Below are 22295 nucleotides of genomic sequence, written 5' to 3' on the forward strand. Positions count from 1 at the left end.
AGTTACTCATCAAATTGTATATTTAAAACTGGCTAATTTTATTGTATGTACATAAAATTGATTTAAAAAAATAGTTCAAAGGCAGTGCCAAGGCAGATAAAATCTGTTTAGTGGCACATGGAGACAATACAAAAGCAAAAGATGATGGCAAGCAAATTTTCTCTCTTGGCCATCTGGTGGTTAAAAATAAGAGGAGGGGCGCCTGAGTGGCTCAGTCAGTTAAGTGTCCGACTTCAGCTCAGGTCATGATCTCATGGTTCATGGGTTTGAGCCCCGCATCCAGCTTTGTGCTGACAGCTCAGAGCCTGGAGCCTGTTTCAGATTCTGTGTCTCCCTCTCCCTCTGCCCCTCCCCTGCTCATGCTCTGTCTCTGAAAAATGAATAAACCTTAAAAAAAAATTTTTTTTAACAAGTAAGAAGAGGAAAAGGAAGAAGACAAGGAAGAGGAGATAGTGCTCTCTTCTGAGAATTCACAACTACAGGCCTGGGTGAGCTTATGGTTGGCAGGGCAATGTCTGTGGGAAATTTCCGTTGTTCTTCCAGAGATATGTTTGACTTTGCCAGTAAGATTTCCCACAGACAAAGCCCTGCCAAACATAAGCTGATGATCTAAAATTTCAAAACACTCAAGAACCAATTAACCATGAGTGAAGTAAAGCCAACTCAATATAGCTGGATTAGACACAAGAACTAAAGACAATGGTATATTTGAAATGATTAAAAGCATGAAATAAGAAATTAAGAACACTAAATAAAAGCAACACATTAAAGACTATTAAAAGAGTAGTTGACTTGAAACAGAACTTCTAGAAATAAAAAGTGTACACAATGAAATTCATAACAGGTTAACCAGCAGACTGAACATAGCTAGAGAGACCATGAACCTGACGACAGGTTTGAAGAAAAGTCAATTAGGGGAGAGCTTTCTTCTCGATCTGTGAAAAATTTAGAAAAATAGACTTTAGAATGGGAGGATGTGCATACATCTAATGGAGATTTGGAAGAAGACAATGGAAAGAATGGGGAAGAAGCAATTTTCAAGAGTTAATGCCTATACCTATTCCAGCTTCGATGAATATGAACCTACAGTTTGAGGAAACTCAACCAGATAAAGAAAAAAAAAAACAAAACAAAAAACCACCAAGAAAATATAGATTACATAATCTGGAGATAATCACACTGACAAAACAGAATTCTCACTGATTCTGAAAAACTCTCAGCCACCATGTCTTCAAATATTTGTTCTTCCCTTTTCCCCTCCTTCCACTCCCTGAGACTCCAATTGGATGTGGACTGAACCTTCTCAAGGTATCTACTCTCTTTTTCTTCTGTGTTTTCCACCCTTAGTACACTTCCATCCGTACTGAGAATTTGAGGCTTGGATATTATCTTCCTCCAGAGATGATTTTCATTTACCTAAGGCTATATAAACCCAGAATCTCTTTAAGAATGTTTCAAGGACCAAGATGTTTTGTTCATCCAGATGATCTGAAATCACGTTGCAGTTCCTTTGAGGACTGGTTTATCTCAAATACACCCTTACTCCTATGGCACAGCCCTTTAGGATCCCAACCAAAAAGAACAGGATTTACCAGAGCTCTTACTCTTGGTGAGCCCTAGACTCCAAAATTTGTTCCTTTGGATCTCTGAAGCTTTCCAAAGCACTACTCAGGCTCCCAAGAGAGTTGCTCCTCCTTCTATAACCAGAAAGCTGCTGACCCCATAATCATATCACTATTGCCATAATTAGGAAGCCAGCAAAATAAGAAGCTGCCAAAAATCACGTTATCATCAAAATCAGGAAGTCGGCACAAAGGCTGTTAATATCTGCAGTTAGCCCAAGAACAATATGTACCTCCTATGACATCATCAAGATGGATCTCATGTGCTCTGCTTCTCAAAATCTCAAAGCCAATGAGTAGACATAGAGACCTCTGTTCTAATTTTGCCTTACAAATGTCAGATGATCTATATGACTGGCAGAATTTAAATCAAATTCAGAAATATAGTTGCAAGGGAACCTGAGAAATGTAGTTTAGCTTTAAAGCCTATGCAATATATTAATGTACACTAGAAAAGAGGATGTAATGGATGCTAAACACCATTTCCAAAATATACCTTAGACATATGCAGTATGATTTATGTAAAATCTAAATTATGTAAAACTATATATGTATACACACACATATCTCCATACCAGTGTCTTTATAAAAAGTGTACATTGATACTATTATATACAGACATACACGAAATGGGTATATAAAAAAATGAAAAACTGTTATAAAAATTTCTAAATGCTTACTTACTGTCAGTATTTGTATTTATCTCATCATGGACTAGCAATATACAACAGACCAGCACTGATCTGTGGGCCATACTTAGTAGTGCTCCTTCAAAATTATCTGGGAGAAGTGATTCAAGAATGCTAGGCAAGGGCATCTCCTCCATATCCTCCTGGCATTGGAACTAGCCAAGATTGAGAGGATCAGATATAGACGGGAGGCCACCACAATTGTAAATTTGTTCTTATCAGGAGTTTCCCTTGGTTAATTCATCAGGATGGGTGAAATTATGCCACAATATAATTCCCAACCTATTCTTGTTCACTGGTGAAACAAACAGGGCTAATGAAAAGGTGAAGTGCCCAGGGAAATGAAGAACATACTGTCCCATTTCCCTTATAGAAGAGGTTTAGACGGTATGAGAGGACATCTCCAAGAGTTATTCACAACCTCACTAGAGTTGCAGATAGGTCCTAATCTGATGCATAATTCTCCCTTCTCTAAGAATATTGTTTGCACAGCAAGAATTGCTGGCTTCTCTGGATTTCAGGTACTTCGCCTATCCGAGGATCCATAGCTTGTTCTCTATGTGAGAACAGTGTCAACATTCTAAAGTAATATTCTTTTCCTTGGAACTGTAGTCTTCAGTTTTACTCAGTGTGCACATCATTATATGACACATCATTACTTGACTCTATAGTTTGCCTTAAGGTTCACTCTTGGTGTTGTACATTCTATGTCTGGACAAATTTATAATGATATGTATCCATCATTATAGTACATAATAAGTACTTTCATGGCTCTAAAAATCTTTTGTGCTCCCTCTATTCATCCCTCTCTCCTCTTTAACCCCTGGCAACCACTGATCTTTTTATTGTCTCCATAGTTCTGTCTTTTCCAGAATTCCATATAGTTGGAATCATACAGTATGCAGACTTTTCAGACTGGCTTCTTTCACTTAGTAATAAACATTTAAGTTTCCTCTAGGTCTTTTCATAGCACATTTCTTTTTAGTGCTATATAATAATATTCCATTATCGGCAGGTACCAGTTTGTTCACTTACTGACAGAATCTTGGTTCCAAGTTTTGGCAGTTGTGAATAAAGCTGTGTAACCTCTATATGCAGGGTTTTGTGCATATAGAAAATAACCTACTGCCTTGTATATTAATTTTACATCTAAAGTTTATTATTAAGCTTAGGTTACATAGAATATAATTTCTGGCATATTATATGTTGTATTCTATGCACTTCAAATAGATTTCAAAATTTTGGCACTAAATATTTAGCCCAATTTATAGAAAATACCATATAATCTAACCGGCCAGTCCATTTTTAAACCAGTCAAGAAAACAGATTTCTGTCAAAGTCATACCTCATTTTAATTGAAATAAATGTATTGACCCACATCCTGTGGTAACTATTTCATTTTTAAAATCTAACTTAAAAAACAGAGAGGAAAGGAGTTTGTCGTCCAGAAGGAATAAAGTCCTGCCTCCTCCAATATTTCTCACCTAACCCCTCTTTGGATTTCTGTCATAAGACTCTCTGGGACAATGCATTCTGCAATTTTCTTTTGTTTGGGGATTCCAGAGACTTTGATAGTCTGGGGCAATGAGCCACAGTAAGAATTAGGATAAGTCAAAGATATACTTTTCTTTCATAGTGGGGTTAAGGGCTTTTAGATAAACTGAAAAAGGAAAGGAGAAAACTTCAGGCATCCATTTTCAGGAGACATGATTTTTAGTTTAGAGTACATCTGAATCTGAAAATCTGAAGAATAATTCCCTTAAAAATATAACCCAGTTTAAAGATTAAAGATCTTTGTCCTAGGGCATTTACCTATGATTCAGGTGGGATAAAAATATTTACAAATTGAAACTTCCTAAAATTTCTATTGGAATAAATATAATAAAAAGTTATTTAACAGCTCAGTTCTGCTAAAGGAAACAGTCTTGATTCTAAAATTATATTAAACAGAACTGCTCCAAACATTAGTTTCATGAGTTTTTCCCTCACTTAAGTATGAAAAAAGAGAAAAGCACATGAAATTTTTCAAAGAACCACTAAAAAGATTAGTTCACCCCAGATTGTTTACACACATAGACATCCATGCAGATGGCAAAGCTATTTAATGCATCAAGCTCTGACTCGAAAAGCTAATACGTGCTGGACGTGATTAAACTTTTAGCTTAGCTGCCAGCTATGATTTGTCCCGGTTAGTTAAAGCAGTTACAATTTTTAGTCACTAAGACTTGCCTCATCAAGTTAAAAATACCTTATTCCACAGTGTCAAAAATTTAAAACTTCAAGAAACTTAAAAAAAAAAAAGATTCAGAAGTTAACAAGAAGTCTAAAAAATTAGAGTATACAAACTGTGAAAACACTTCAAAAAACCAGATACAGATTCAACATAATTCTGCTACTATCTAACAAATGGCTCTCCTTATTAACTTAAAAATTCTGATGGCACCTAGTAAAAAATTGTGTAATGTCATTATTTAAATATAGTACTTCCTTTAAAAATAAAAAAATTAAATATATTAGTTCCTTTTAAACTGACCATATCTCAGCTATAAGCATAAGGGTTCATACAAAAAGTAAATTATGAGAACAGGGTCCCTTGCACAGTATTCAGAGCCCTGCTGAGAAAGAGTGCCCAAGTCTAGAGGCTAAAAGGGATTAAAGTTTAAGATTTTAATCCTTACAGTGTGCACAGTAGCCTTCCTATCAGCTAGCTATTATTTTATGACTCTCTAGCAGTTCCCTGAAAATGATGGAGAGATTTAAAAAAAGTGATATGGTGACGAGAAAGTTCTTCATCCCTTTGCCTTGTAAAGGACAATGAGAAACAACCTTAACTTCTTGGCAATGACTGTAGTGCAACAATCGCCTAATTTCTCTTCTAATTGTCTTCTGATTTATTTCCTTTTTTCATGACTCTCAGGAATTGTGCAAGTAAACTCATCTGGAAAGCTGAAAATTTTCTCCATACCCCCTGTGCTCTGCCCCCACTCCACAAGAGTTACAAAAGCCCTTGCAAATAGTACTACTCATTATGTTTCCTACACTTTTGAGATCAACGTTGAAAACAAAGCCATTTTTTTAAAATGACAATGGCCAGTTTGTGAACTTAAAAGAGGCAGAAAGTATCTAAAATCAATAATTTTAAAATAAATTGTTACTAAGTGTAGACTAGTTTAAGGTTTCGAATTTACATAGAAACATTCACATGGAAAATCCAGAAGGCTGATTTACTAAAGCTATTACTGCTAAAGTAGCTAAATTACTACTCATTACTACTGGCACTAGTCCAGTTTCATAGCTTACAGAACCACCCACCCCAAGGTAAATCCCAAGATTCAAGGTCTAGGAAGCCTCATCTTTTTACCCTCTTTTCCACTTGAAACTGAACAGAAAGAAACAAATGATTGTGAAGAAAGCAAAAACAGTAAAAAAACAAACATAAAGCACCAGTGAAAGCAGAACCATAACTATACTATTGTTGGCTAGCCAAATACTCAATAGTTATGAAATGCATGATTTTGATCAAACGGAATATAAAGAACCTAGAAAAATATAAACCTGGCTCTGCAAACTTCCAACTTATCACTTGAGGGTAAATCCAACTCGCATTGTAAGAAGTTAAATACACCACCTTTTTTTCCCCCTTAAGTTTGTTTATTTATTTTGAGAGAGGGATAGAAAGAACCCCGAGGAGGTTCAACAGTGTCCACACAGAGCCTGACGCAGCTCAGGATTTCACCAGTGTAAGATCATGACCTGAGCCAAGACAAGAGTCAAGACACTCAACCAACTGAGCCACTCAGGCACCGCTAAATACACTATTCTTGAAGAGAAATGAACAGTTGCTTAAAGATTTTGGGTCTGTCCTTCTTAATATATGAAAATTAACTCTAGATTATGCTTTTATTTAGCTCATATTAATAATCTCTAAAAATATCAATATTTTAATTACTAATAACTTCCAGATTTTTTATTTACATGCTCAGACTATCCTACCAATAAATATAAGATATATTTCTTTTTTAATACAACAGATCTCATAAGTTTTTGGTCTAAAGCCACCTTAAGCAGACACGTAATTGGACAAGGGAGTATTTTAGCAGCCTATTCAGATAATTGTGGATATTCTACATTGATCCTACACCAAAACTTGATAAATTATCATTTATCATTTCTTAGTGATTAGTTACAATGTGCAAACTCCAACCCTGAGTCTTGAGGGGGCCCTTGGGGGGGCCCATAAACCACACTTTGAGAGAATGGTAGGAGATGGTACAGAATGTACTATTTTTCTATTTTTCACTGTAAGTTGTAAATCTATTTAAACTATACACATGTATTTTATAATTTGATACAATTATAAGTATGTATATAACCTCTCGCTTAATAAGTAACTGGGAGCATGCCTGGGTGGCTCAGTCGGTTAAGCATCCAACTCTTGATTTTGGCTCAGGTCATGATCTTGAGGTTCATGAGATCAAGCCCCACGCTGGGCTCTGCACTGACAGCTCAGAGCCTGCCTGGGATTCTCTCTCTGCCCCTGCCTTTAGAGCACTCTCACTCCCTCTCTCACTAAACAAACAAACAAATAATTTTAAAATAACTTTGAGTAAGTATGTCAAATCTTTGCTATTTTTTAGTCAGTCAAAAGAAAAAAATGTAATGCTTCCTTTAAGAGTTCTTTGTCTTACTAGGTATTCCCTGTCAATCCCTTAAAATATTTAGTCTCAAATACCATACGTAGTCTTGGAGAGTATTTTCTACCCAAACTGGGGAATTTTTTCTAAGTTTTTCCCAACAGAAAGCTCACACAATACATACTTGTCAGGAGGCTGAGCACCATGAAACAGATGAAACCTAACATTTGTAACTGTCCTCATTTCTACTGTGATCTAGAAAAGGGCTGCTGTTTTAAGTAAATGTATCATGTGCCAAAGGACATGTGATGAAATGGAGAGTGTATGTAGGATCTAAGGGCCCTTTCACCACCTAAATAAGACTGAAAGGGGGGGGGGTCAGAAGTCAAGGGGCAAGAGTTTCTCCAACATAAACAACCAATACCCTTAATTTCCAGCTTTTCTGCCACCTCTTTGTCCACTGTGGTCTTATGTACAGATTGTTCAAGCATAACACTTTTCTATCTTTCCATGAAGGATCTTCTTTAAATACTAGTCAGCTACCATATGCTCAGCTGAGCAAAGCCACAAGGCTAAAATTTTTTGAAAAGGCAGAAATAAATATTTGTCAATAACATAGAGACATGGGGACATAAAGACTCACCACTGAGAAAGGTTTCCAGAGAATGGAATTTAGTGCCACAACTGAATGACAGGCATCGTAAATATTCCTGGCTTGTTTTGTGAAATGGGCTTAAGTTTTCCTACAGGGCTTCCTGGCACTCAATATATCACCTTTTATATCAATATACCTATATAGCAACAGTTAGAACTACTTTTGCTGTACTATGAACAAAGCCAGGTAAGCAACTCAATGAATAACAAACATGGTATATTTTGGCTATTTCCAACTTCAACTAAATTCCATAAGAAACTACAAAATGCCCAAGACTTTAATATTAATAGTGAGTGAAAATCAATTTTTGCTTATATCTGCTTGAATGGGCCTACACTGATGCACTTCAAATTAATTTATCTTGACTTTGTTTAATGCTCTACAATAGCCCTATGAAGTTGCTATAGCAACCCAAATTTTTAAATGTCAATCCTAATTTCTTGTAGCTGTTTTAAAAGAGAGGATTAAAGTTTTGTAAGTACCACAGAGAACGGGTGAAACTGATCATATCTGCAAATGAACAAATATGCAAACTTAAAGGTAGTGAATATACATATATGAACATCTGTGTGTGTACGTGTGTATGTATACATATTTACTTATTTAATCTGCTTTTGTTAATCTCAGTTAATGTCATATGCAATCTGAATTATACCACTCTCAATTCTCCTTGTAAGAAAATGATTTCTGGCATCTATTCACCCAAATAAGCATAATTTTATGCAAGTGGATGGGGGAGGAAGTATGGTCCCTGTAATGTGTAGAAACTCTGAATCTGGGTTCTGGTTTCCCTGTTGAGGGTTAATTTTAGTATTTTATTTCTCTCTTCTCTCCATACCAGTGCAATTTCTTTCAAAAGTAATCTACTTGTAGACCCACAGAATAGATGGGTTTATTTATTTTGAGAGAGACTAAGAGACTGTGAGACAGGGAAGGGCAGAAAGAAAGGAAGAATCTCAAGCAGGTTCCTTACTGTCAGAACAGAGCCTAACAGTGGGCTCAGACTCACAAAACTGTGAGATCATGACCTGAGCTGAAATCAAGAGTCAGACACTCAACTGACTGAGCCACCCAGATGCCCCAATTAATATGCAGTTTATACTGAGAACAAGAGTTTTCAAAATAAAAAAGAGAAACCTCCACTTACTTTTAAAGTCTCATTTGCCATCTATTAGCATAATCAAACTAATGCCAATAAAAATATTTCTCCCTTTAATAATTAAAAAAAAATTATTTTGTGAGAGACAGAGAGAGAGAGTGTGCACACGCACAAGTGGGGGAGGGGCAGAGAGCAGGAGAGACAGAATCCCATGCAAGCTCCATGCCATCAGCGAGAGCCTGATGTGGGGCTCGAACTCACCAACTGTGAGGTAATGACTTGAACCAAGATCAAGAGTCGATGCTTCACTGACAAGCGCCACCCAGGTGCCTTTCTCCCTTTAATAATTTAATGTGAAACTCAAAACTTCCATGAAAAATTGTGAAATTTTTAAAATGTTTATTATAAAAAGGTATCAAGAAACTAGCAACTATTTCTACTCCAGCTGACAAATAGCAAAACATGACAACAGAACAAAACAGTAAGACCCAACTTAGCATCTTGTACTACTAGGGTTATGGCTCCCAATTCTAAAACTAAGAGGACTTCATCTAAGGGGCCACAGCATGAAAAACATAAATCTCCAGTTTAACATTGCTCCTAGTGAATTAGTATTTCAAAAAGAAAAAAAAAGTGAAGCCCATTAGCTATTGAATACTATCCGGGATGAAAAGTAATAGTCTTACAACACAAAGAAATGGAAAGATGGGTGCTGTCAGTGAGCAGCCTGCTTGGGATTCTCTCTCTCCCCCTCTTTCTCTGCTCCTCCTCCTACAGGCATACGTGTGCACTCTCTCTCTCTCTCTCTCTCTCTAACTAAACTTAAAAAAAAAAAAGAAATGGAAAGATATTCACGGATTGAAAGAATATTGTTAAAAAGTCTATACTACCCAAAGCAATCTATACATTTAATGCAATCCCTATCAAAATACCAATAGCATTTTTCACAGAAGTAGAACAATCTGAAAATTTGTATGAAACCACAAATAGCCAAAGCAATTTTGAAAAAGAAAAGCAAAGCTGAAGGCATCAGAATTCCAGATTTCAAGTTATATCACAAAGCTGCAGTAATCAAAACAGTATGGTATTGGCACAAATATAGACATGTAAGATCAATGAAAGAGAATGAAAACCCAGAAACAAACCCATAATTACATGGTCAAATAATCTTCAACGAAGCAGGAAAGAATATCCAATGGCAAAAACATAGTCTCTCCAACAAATGGTGTTGGGAAAACTGGACAGCTACATGCAGAAGAATGAAACTGGACCACTTTCTTACATTATACACAAAAATAAATTCAAAATGGATTAAAGACCTAAATGTGAGACCTGAAAACATAAAACCTAGAAAATAGGCAATAACTTCTTTGACATTAGCCATAACAACTTCTTTCTAGATAGGTCTCCGATGTAAGGGAAACAAAGCCAAAATAAATTACTGCTACTATCAAAAAAAAGTTTCTGCATAATGAAAGAAACCATCAACAAAACTAAAAGGCAATCTACAGAATGGGAGAAGACATTAAAAAATGATATAACCAATAAAGGGTTAGTATCCAAAATATACAAAAAACTTATAAACTTATGAACTCAAAAACTTATAAAACTCAAAACACCCAAAAAACAATCCAATTAAAAATGGGCAGAAGACATGAACAGACATTTCTCCAAAGAAGATATCCAGACACATGCAAAGATGTTCAACATCACTCATCATCAGGAAAATGCTCATACCTGTCAGAATGGCTAAAATCAGCAACACTAGAAACAACAGGTGTTGGTGAGAATGTGGAGAAAAAAGAACCCTCTGGCACTGTTGGTAGGAATGGAAACTGGTGCAGCCACTGTGGAAAACAGTATGGAGGTCCCTTAAAAAGTTAAAAATAGGACTGTCTTTTGATCCAGCAATTACACTACTGGGTATTTACCTAAAAAATATAAGAACACTAATTCAAAGGGATACATACACCCCCTTCGTTCACTATGGCATTACTTACAACAGCTAAGACACGGAACCAAGTGTCCCATCAGTCAATGAACGGATTAAGAAGAGGTGGCATATATATACAATGGAATATTATTCAGCCATAAAAAAGAATGAAAATTTCCCATTTGCAATGGAGTTAGAGAGTATAATGCTTAGTGAAAGAAGTCAGAGAAAAACAAATAGCATATGATTTCACTCATAGGTTTGTTTAACAAACAAAACAAACAAGGGTTAAAAAGTAAGAGAGAGAGACAAAGAAACAGAGAACAAACTGATGGTTACCAGAGGGGAGATGGGTGGGAGAATGGGTTAAATAGGTGATGGGGACCGAGGAGTGCACTTGTGGTGATGAGCATAGGGTGATGTATGAAAGTGTTGGAATTTCTATACTGCACACTTAAAACTAATATAACACTGTATGTTAACGACTAGAATTAAAATAGGGGCTCCTGGGTGGCTCAGCTGGTTAAGCATCCAACTGTTTATTTCAGCTCTAGTCATGATCTCACAGTTTGAGTTCAAGCCCTACTTCCAGCTCTGCACTGACAGTGAGGAGCTTGTCTGGGATTCTCTCTCTCTCCCTGTCTCCCTCTCTCTCTCTCGCTCACCCCTACTCATACACTCTCTCTCTCAAAAATAAATAAACTTAAAAAAAAAAAAACTTAAAAAAATTAAGTCTTATAGTAGCAGATTCTTTTATTCTTCTATATAACAACTTCCTAAGTGACACACTGCATTTCTTGGCCATTTCACCTTTCCTTTCTACTACCCAAACACAAACTGTGGTGTAACTTTCTTTATGAACACTATGATCCCAAAAACAAGTGTTAGTTTTCATTAGTGCAATAAAGAAAGGGGCATACCTTGTTAACAATAAAGGCAGGATGTTCATACAAAGGCAGGATTTTACAGTCACGAGACCCAAAGACGATCAGCTATCAATGTCCTAAATTTCATGAATGTTTTTGTAACTCAGATTTTTAAAAAAATTTTTAAGTTTACTTATTTTGAAAGAGGGGGAGAGAGAGAAAGAGTGCGTAGGCGAGGAACAGAGAGAGAGGGAGAGAGAGAGAATCCCAAGCAGGCTCCACACTGTCAGCGCAAAGCCTGAAGCCAGGCTCAATTCCATCAACTGTGAGATCATGACCTGAGCCAAAATCAAGAGTCATATGCTCAACCAACTGAGCCACGCAGGTGCCCCTGCAATTCAGATTTTTAAAGCTACACATAATAGAACTGTATAATCATTTTAAAATTGTATCAGGATATACATCAAACTTTTTTGCCATTCATTTAATAAAATTTGAGTGCTTGCAGCAAAAGCTGTGAACTAAACAGACATGGTCCCTGCCTCATGGAGTTTAGATTACAGGGAAGAAAGGGGGAAAAAAGGTAAATTAAGTGAATTCAATAAATATGTTCAAATAAATGCATCTGAAACTTTATATTGGTTGGAGGTTGTGAGGAGTAGATAATAATCCTCCTACGATAACTGTGTTGTTTGACTTGTTCCAATGAACATATATTACTTTATAATAAAAAACACAAAGTAGCAAAGTTTTAAAAGATGACAAGTTATACATACTCATTATAGAAAAATTAGAGGATATACACACGTACAGTTTTTAATGTTTATTTTTCAGAGACAGAGCATGAGTGGGGGAGGGGCAGAGAGAGAGGAAGACACAGAACCCAAAGCAGGCTCCAGGCTCTGGGTTGTTAGCACAGAGCCTGATGTGGGGCTTGAACTCAAGAGCCGTGAGATCATGACCTGAGCTGAAGTTGGACGCTTAACCAAATGAGCCACCCTGGCGCCCCTAGGGTATACATATATTAATTGAAAATAAAATATCTCTGCCATTCTATCATCCTTGTATCAGTTATTCTACATTTTGATGAGAATTTTCTTAAATTTCTTTCTAGGATAGCATGCATAACCATATATGTGATATAAACATGGGATTGTGTTTTATGCTGCTTTATACGCTTTTTCCATTCAATACCAGAAATATCTCTGAATATGTATCCAGATCAATGGTATTATTTCTTCTACTTTATGGTAAGGTTTGTTTTAAGACAATAACCAACATCTTCATTTTTTTCTGTATTTAAAGTTCATGGATTGTTTAACATCAGATGAATTAAAAAATAGGTAACTCTTCAATATAACAGGCCTGGGGTGGTTACTTAGGGCTCAGCATTAAGGTTCCTGAACGAAAGTTGGGGACACCTAGTCAAACAAAGTGGCAAACTCATTTTTACTTTTCACTGCAAATCCCTAACTTTAGAGAACTTTCCCACTTCGCTGTGGTTAGCCACCTAGGCTACCCCTCAAAGTCATACCATAGAGAAAGTCACATTCAGAGAAGCTGAAGTTATGTAGGTCTGTAAAACAGATTAGAAAACAACAGTATAATTAACTAAGACAAAACCCATGAGATCAAGTTAGTTTAGTTCTCTTTAATACTGGGACTCACTTGTGGGGATAAGGAAGCAGATAAGGGTGTCCAGAAATTAGTAATAACTTCTATGGATATTTCAAAGCTTTAAGAGAAGTTAGTAGAACCAATTCTTTATTACATCAGTCATGATTAAAATGTATACTTACAAGTTTCCCTTTTCCTTGACACTGTTATATCATTAGCACTTCTCACACTTATTAACAAAGATTGAGGCTTTTTTGTCTCATAAACCAGAGAGGAAAGAAGGAAAGGGAAAAGGAAGAGATATTCTGGTAATGCTACTGTGTAAGAGTTGGAAGTAGAGGAAGGAAAAGTGAGGGACTCTGAAAGTATGTATTTATAATTCATGATGAAATCATGCTTCAGGCAATCTCAGTTGTGGAAGAGCAAAGAAGGAAAGAGAATGTGAGCTGGGGGCACCTGGGTGGCTCTGTTGGATGAGCGTCCAACTTGAGCTCAGGTCATGATCTCACGGTTCGGTTCATGAGTTCAAGCCTCACATCAGGCTTGCTGCTGTCAGCCTGTCAGTGCAGAGCCTGTTTCAGATCCTCTGTCCTTCTCTCTGCCCCTCCCCCATTTGCGCTCTCTCAAAAATAAACAAACATTAAAAAGAAGAAAGAAAATCAACTGTATGACTCCCCAGGGAGAAAAGGACAACAGGCCATCAAGAGGCACCATGGTTTTAGGACACCTTAGTCTTAAAGGCCAAATGAGAAACAAAGGCAAAAAGATAGTATCATTTTGTTCCATATTCACATATTGAGGTGATAAAAGCATTTAGTAACTTGTAAAAATGAAATTAATTTTCACTGACGATTTCTATAATTCTAATTTCATCTAATACTAAAAATCTACTCTAGCCCACCAATATCCTTACTGCTTTTCTGAATACACCATGTCACATAAGTGAATCTCCTCCATGATATCTTAGTGCTTCTTGGGTAGCATTCTGAAAACTCTAAGATACTAAACTATATGTCTCTTTCTTTCTTTGTAAGTAATTATTTCCCTAATTAGTTTAGGTGTGTGCTTTTAGATCATGAATTAAGGACAGAGGCTATTCTTCCCACTTTTAAAAATTTAACCTCCTCCTGCCCCCAAAAGTTAGCATTAGGTGAACTTCAAAGACTCTGATTTCCCCAGTTTTTGAGAAGCAGAGAAAAATATGAAACAAGGAAAAACTCCCCAGTGATGTCATGTTATGCTTTCTGGACCTAGTGTCCTCTACAAAGAGGCAGAAAAGGTTTTTTGTTTGTTTTTACATAAAGAAAAAAAATTACTGAATACAACTTTTGGCACATAGAACTTAGCTGATCAGGGGTGCTAAGGGGCTCAGTTGGTTAAGCGTCTGACTCTTGATTTCAGCCCTGGTCATGATCTCACAGTTTGTGGGTTCAAGCCCCATGTCGGGCTCCACACTGACCAGTGCACGGCCTGCTTGGGATTCTCTTTCCCTCTCTCTAACCCTCCCCTATCCATGCTCTCTCTTTCAAAATAAATAAATAAACTTAATAACACCAACAACAAAAAGATCTAATCAGTCTCACTCTCTGAGTTATTACTACACCAGCAGATCTAGGCCTTCTTTAATGCTTCATTTTTGCCTGTTTCTCACACTGAAAAATTGGCTATATTCTATGCTGAGGCCAAGTCCTGTTCCCTTTCACATGCTAATTTGTTTCTTGCTTGGGCAAGAGTTTCCAAATACAGACCCATTTCACATTATATAAAACAAAGAGTGTGCATAGTAGCAAAGAAGGGGAAGTTGGAGACTATATCCTTCAACAGCATGTTCTGTTTGGCAGAATTCCAGATTATACTCTGGAATACCTGAATATGTTGTTTTTCTTCAGCAATCCAAAAATATATTCACCCAATCAGTATCTAAGGTGTGCCATTTCAATTTTTTAGTGTAAGACCTACCTTGTTTCAGAATTTGAAAAAAAATGTACTAGACTAAAATTACAAATAGATATGTTGTCGGTGTTGTGTCATTTATATTACTTTGAATATAAATGAGTATTTGAATACAATAGGTGATATTTCTGCTAGAATCTATTTCACTCCCAGTATTCTGAAGCCTAATGGGGAATATAAGTGGATTACAATTCATTAAAAGATAAACAAAGAAACCTTTTCCTTTTCTTGCAAAAAGCAGATTTGAACTATTCACTGGCAGAAATAATTAACACTATACTTACTTTCACATAAAAATATCTTAAGTTTCGAGGACTAAAAACAACAGAGTAACATAGTAACATTTCATTTCAAAGCTTTATTTTCATTCTGAATGTTCTCAAACCACATTTTATTTTTTTAAAGTTTATCCATTTATTTTTGAGAGAGCATGAGTGGAGGAGGGGCAGAGAGAGAGGGAGAGAGAGAGGATCCCAAGCAGGTTCTGAGCCAACAGCACAGATTCCAGAGGGGGCCTGAACTCACGAAACTGTGAGATCATGACGTGAGCTGAAATGAAGAGTCGGATGCTCAACTGACTGAGCCACAACTGAGCCACAGTTTGAGGTACTCCTCAAAGCACACTTTAAACTATATATTCTTTCATCCCTTTCTAGTAATTTCTTGTACACATAGTCACTATTTAATAAACATGCCCTGAATGAGTTTGAACTTCATTAAGTTCAAACTTTGACCCTCATTATCTCAAAAAACTAAGTTGTTTTGTTTTGTTTGTTTCATCAATAACAAACCACACGAAAGTATTAAATTTGAGTATTGTTTGGAATTAAATCATTACCCACCATTCTCAAATGTGTATTTGCAAAGCTTTTTTAGAAGATATTCATAGACAGTAAAGATGTAGCAAACAGCATACTACAATTAAACTGAAATAGTCTTTTTAATTGCTGACATTATAAATCTTAGATTATATTGTCTTTAAGATAATTATCAGTTCCGGGGCACCTCAGTGGCTCAGTCAGATTGGGCGTCTGACTCCTGATTTGGGCTCAGGTTGTGATCTCACAGTTTGTGAGATCAAGCCCAGTGTCAGGATCTGTGCTGAGAGTGCAGAGCCTGCTTGGGAATTTCTCTCCCTCCCTCTATGCCCCTCCCCCGTCTGTGCACGCGCTCGCTCTCTCTCTCTCTCTCTCAAAATAAATTATAAAAAGATAATTATTAAGTTCCTTTACTAAAAATATACAACTTTCAAATTAATGTTTTATTTTCCTAGAAACCACAGTAATTGTTAAACCATTCTTTTTCCCTCTACTAACTCCATCAGGTAGTTTTCCAAGTAACAAAGTAAATACATACAACATCATTACACAACCACAACAGACTGAAGTAAGGACGTGTATTTCTAATCTACAGAGCAGGTATTTCAAACCTGACTTCCACTGACCTCTTTAGGGGTTCACTTAGTTGAGCAAAATAAAAAACCCTACATCTAATAGAGCGAGCTTGTGAAGTTAAGATCTGAAGCAATTTGAAGCACCTTTGCTGATATATCCAAAAGAGGGCAAGAAAACTCCAAGTCAATGAAGACACCCCCTATTCCATTTACCTTATGGTGTATTTTTTAAGTAAGCTCCAAGCCCAATGCAGAGCCCATCGCGGGCTGATAACAAGACCTGAGCTTAGATCAAGAGTCAGGACACTTAACCAACTGAGCCACCCAGGTGCCCCTAACTACGGCATTTAAAACAGAATTTTGGGTGTACCTGCCTGGCTCAGTCCATGGAGTGTGTGATTCTTGGTCTCAGGGTCATGAGTTCAAGCCCCATATTGGGCCTAGAGTTTACTTAAAAACTTTTTTTTTTTAATTTAAAAACAAAAAAAACCATTTCGGATGTATTAATTTTAAGTTATATAAACATATACTTCCTGAATACAAAGGAAAATTATTCTGCCCATATTTGTGGAAATCATCTTACTAGCCCTTAGCAAACACAAGTATTTTGTTCCCTACCATTTATGAGGTCAAAATTTATGATGATTTAGTACACAGAAGTCAATGGCCAAATAATTTACATAAACCTGTGACATCATGATTTGTATTGTATATTCCATCACAGGTTCTGGCTAACTACTCTTCTATCAGAATACACATACAAGAATATAAACAGGAGTCCTTAGGCTCTTTGGTGCCTTTGACAGATTCCTTTGACAGTTTGGTAAAAACTGTCATTATTCTTGTTAGAATGAGGTTTTTAAATGCATAAAATACAAATGTATAATTGTCAAATGTATAATTGTCAAAATATTTTTAATTGATATATACTTTTTAATTGATATGTCTTTTCAAAATTAACAAATTAGATAAAATCTAGTAGGTCTAATAACCACAGTAATTTTGAAGTAATTATAAGTTTAAACAATTTTAAGATGGCTACAATCACATTATGATATGAAAATATGTGATTTCTATTGGTGACTGTCACCAGGCACTACTAAAACTACTATAGCTTAGTTGTAGCTATAGTTGCCTACACTCATAGTTGAAATAAATCTAAATTTTACTTAGAAGTTAATGAAAAGGTGTAATTTTTTTCTTTAGCCAAGTTCACAGACTCTCTGAATTCCATCCATCAGGGAGGACCAATCTGCAGATTCTAGGGTACAAACCCCTGATACGGGAACAGAAGAGAAAGTTAATACAGTAAAAGTTTTGAGTCTCAAAACTATTCAAGGCAACTTAAAAAGCCCTGTTACAAGTATGCTTATCATGATGAGCACTGAGTAACATATAGAATTGTTGAATCACCATTTTGTACGCCTGAAGCTAACATAGCACTGTATATTAACTATATTGGAATTTAAAAATTTAATAAAAAAGAAGTTCCATTACTATCCAAAATAGTAACACACTAGAGCAGTATTATCAGACTTTCATTTACTCAATAGTCTTTGGTGATTTACATAGGAAGAGCAAAATCAAAGAGAAAAAATATTTTTCTTTTTTTTTAAAAAATTTTTTTGTCTTTTATTTTTGAGAGAGAGGGAGGGGCAGAGAGAGGGAGACACAGAATCCAAAGCAGGCTCCAGGGTCATCATTGTTAGCATAGAGCCTGATGTAGGGCTTGAATTTATTAACTGCGAGATCAGGACCTGAGTCAAAGTCAGACGCTTAACCAACTGAACCACCTAGATGCCCCTTTCTTTTCTTTTTAAGTGTTTATTCAGAGAAAGAGCACAGGGGAGGGGCAGGGAAAGAGAGAATCCCAAGCAGGCTCTGCGCTGTCAGCATAGAGCCCGACACAGGGTCCAATCGCACAATCTGTGAGATCATGACCTGAACTGAAATCAAGAATTGGATGTCTAACCAACTGACCCACTTAGGAGCCCCAAGAAAAAATACTTTTCAACCAATGATCAAATATGCAGCTTACAATGCTTGTATGTTTTGAGGAATTTCTCCTTCACAGGAGGACTAAGTCATTGTAATCAAATCAGATTAGATTCAACAACATTATGAGATGTGATTAGCAACAGACTACTGTGGACAAACAACACAGCTGGATCCCACTACTTCTGCATAAATGGTTAGTGGTACTCCTAAACGGCTCAGCCCTTTTGCAGCCAGTCTCGCTGTTGATAGATGTGAACTCATGCTGTCATTGTGTGTGCTGTGACCTCAGAAGAGAAATCACCATTTCCTTAAGATTGTTATTGCTGTTTTATCACTTCTTTATAGAACACAAGGGTTCAAATATGTCACCTATACTAATCTTGGCATAAAGATCCATTATAAAATGGATCCCATGACCAGGAAAAGAGAAAACAAAATTACAGGGGAAAAAAGCATGGAGAAAAATTTCAGTTTGTCAGTGCAAGTTAAAGGAAGAATAGCATACAACTTAGAAGGATAATTTGGAGTTATATATTGTAGAAGACAAATCTATACAGGCAAATACTAAATTTGGTAGGCACTAGAAAGCTATGAGAAGGTTTTAATTAGAGAGATGACATGATCAGAACTGGCAGCACACTATAGAGCAGATTAGAGAAGGGGGATGGCAATGAGAGAAGGTATAAGGCCACGCCACAAATCATGGCAGCAGCCTAAACTAGGGAGTAGTAATAAAAATGAAAAGTAGAGCGGGGGAAGCAAATGGATACAACAAAGGAAAGGTTTGGCACTTAATTGCACTTGGTAGGGCAGGGGACCTACTAGAGAAGTATTAAGATGACTCAGAGGTTTTTAACCCTGACTACCTGAAAGAATGGTAATCAGAAGAAAAGAGTAAGTTGGGGGTGGGGGGTGTGAGGAATGAAGGGAAGTTGGGAACAGGCAGAGATAATGAACTTTAAGCAACATTTTAATTTTGAAATGCCCAAGAATTAGAAAAGCAGATCATTGATAAGAGTAATCAATCTCTGTCCTCAAGGAATTTAAAATCTGTAATGTGGTTACAGCTAGAGATTTAGATTTGGTAGTGATTCTACCAGAAACTCCCCAAAAGCTATGGGAACAGATAAGTTCTTCAAAGAAATAGCAGAGAAGACCAAAAGAAACCCTATCAATTTAAGAACAGAAATTCTAAATATCCCAAATAGTAAAAACCATTTGAAATATTAACATCAGGTACTAAAAACATTTTAACAAAATACTGGCTTTTAAAGAAAATGAACCTTGATACACTTAAATACACCTCTCCAAAAAGACAGTGTCTCAATCACATAGGATATTGTATTAAAACACAAACTTTAACTTACCCTTACATTCAAAAACCACTTGGGGAAGGTGGTCAAAAGGTACAAACTTCCAATTATAAGAATAAGGGATAGGAGGTACAACATGGCAACTATAATTAACACTAATATGATACATATGAATGTTAAGAGAATAAATCCTGAACTCTCTTTGGGACAAAAAAAAATTTTTTTTGCTTTCTTTTTATTGTATCTAATGAGCTGATGGCTGCTAACTGAACTTACTGTGGTAATCACTTCACAATATATGTTACTCAAGCCATCATACTGTACACCTTAAACTTATACAATGATGTATGTCAATTATATCCCACTAAAACTGGGGGTGGGGGGGGAAAGCCCTACTTCTCTTTATAGAGGTATTCCAGTTGATCAACGGAGAAGGAATGTTAGAATTAGAGGGCATTTGCAAACCACTAATGAAAAAAATGGAACCATGCCATTAATATAGCAGAGTCAGTAGCAACCAAACATAGGCCTCCTGATGGAAATATATATCATCATCTACGGATTATATTTGCCCTCTCCCCCACACTGTCCCTACCCTCAGAAATCAAACCTAAACAGATCTAAGCATGCTCAAAGTCTTAAATCTAGCCACCAATTTACAGGAAATACAGGGAATCAAGAGACATGTTTAACTAGAACATATTAAAACTATTCCAGAGGGACAGATTCAACTAAATCCAGAATGAGGGAAACTTTAAGAAAAATAACCTGGTTCCTTCAGCAAATAAATTATGAGGAAAATGAGAAGGGGGGGGGGGAACTGCAGGTTAAAATACATACCTACCAAATGTAATGTGTGATTGTGTTTGGATCCCAAACCAAGCAACCTAGTTATTTCAAACAATTTAGGGGGACACCTGGCTGGCTCAGTCCACAGAGCATGGGACTCTTGATCTCGAGGTTATGAGTTCAAGCCCCATGTTGGGTATAGAGCTTACTTTAAAAAAGGGAAGAAAAAAAAACTTAGGAAAATTCGAATTTTCTGCTTATTTGATGATGTTCATTTTTACAGGTAAGATAATGGTATGTGGTTATGATATTTTGGAGTCATGTCTTTTAGAGACATACTGAAATATTTACAAATGAAATAATTGTATATCTAGGATCTGCTTCACATTAACCCAGTAGCAGCTGTAGGGGAACGGGAAAGGGTATAGATGAAACAGTACTGGCTCTCAATTGTGTATGAAATTTTCAATAATAAATTGTTTAGAAGGGAATAAGTAAGTGGGGCGCCTGGGTGGCTCAGATGGTTGGGCGTCCGACTTTGGCTCAGGTCATGATCTCGCGGTTTGTGAGTTCGAGCCTCACATCGGGCTCTGTGTTGACGGCTTGGAGCCTGGAGCCTGGAGCCTGTTTCGGATTGTGTGTCTCCCTCTCTCTCTCTGCCCCTCCCTGGCTTGCACTGTCTCTCTCTCAAAAATAAATTTAAAAAAATTACTAAAAAAAAAAAAAAAAATTTAGAAGGGATTAAGAAAAAAAATCACTATCAATAACACCAATGGAACTAAAAAGACAGGAATGGATTTGTTTTGTTTCCAACACTCAAACCTGAGCAGCCCTGGACTAGTCACATGTCTTAAATGTCCCCATTGATTAAAGGGAGATAAATACCATCTAATAAATCTGTAAAATCATATTTGGTCAAGCTAGAAACCGATGAGATATTGTTAACTCTTCTGGATGTCCCAGTCTCTCCCATCTGGTCTGCCACAGAATCCTGTGTGTTCCCTCTCTCTTCCATCCTCCCACTACTGCCTATCACTGTGGTCTCGCACATTCCAACAGCCTCCCCATCAGCCTATTCCCCACATTGTATACAGAACGATGCTTGTATACAGAATGATGCTCCTAAAATGAAAAATGTGATCAGGTCATTCCCAGTCCCACTTAAAACCCTTAAACTGCTTTAGACTGCCTTCAAGGCAAGAGTGCTTCCTTAAATTTTTGACGTAGTCCCTTCCCTAATTCCTTAAAATAACTTATAAGGCCATTATCTGAGATTATCTACCTCTCCAACTTTCATCCAACTTTCATCTCTCCTTAATCTCCCTTCTCCCTCTATGCTTTAGCTTTGATTAAATTCTTGCAGTTTTTCCAATGTACCCTGTACTCTGACTGCAGTTTCAGTATTCATGTCTGGAATGCTCTTTCCACCATCACTTCCTGGCTCAGTTAGCTCCTAACCTTCAAGTCTAAAAAGCTAAGTACCATTTCTTCAGAGAGGCCTACCCAGATCGCTTCTATACTAAGTTGAGTGTCTTCTCATATCTCCAGAATACACTATTTGGTTCTTTGGGAACCTGCACTTCCTCTACTAGGACACTCAATACTTGTGGTAATCACCTTTGCCTATCTATCTGCTCTTCAGTTAAACTACAAACTCCAGAAGGGATAGGGCTGGAACTTGTTCACTGCTGAATCCTAAGTCTTTCCTAGTGCCTAGTAGCTAGTACCAAATTG

General features: G+C 36.7%; 1 protein-coding gene across 5 annotated transcripts in view; it reads right to left on the reverse strand.

The window, feature by feature from the left end:
* The window catches only part of SLC16A1 (solute carrier family 16 member 1), a 49408-nt gene that overhangs the window by 20277 nt on the left and 6836 nt on the right, over positions 1-22295 (reverse strand). The window lies entirely within an intron of this gene.

Source organism: Panthera tigris, chromosome C1, assembly GCF_018350195.1.
Source record: "Panthera tigris isolate Pti1 chromosome C1, P.tigris_Pti1_mat1.1, whole genome shotgun sequence".
Classification (NCBI taxonomy): domain Eukaryota; kingdom Metazoa; phylum Chordata; class Mammalia; order Carnivora; family Felidae; genus Panthera; species Panthera tigris.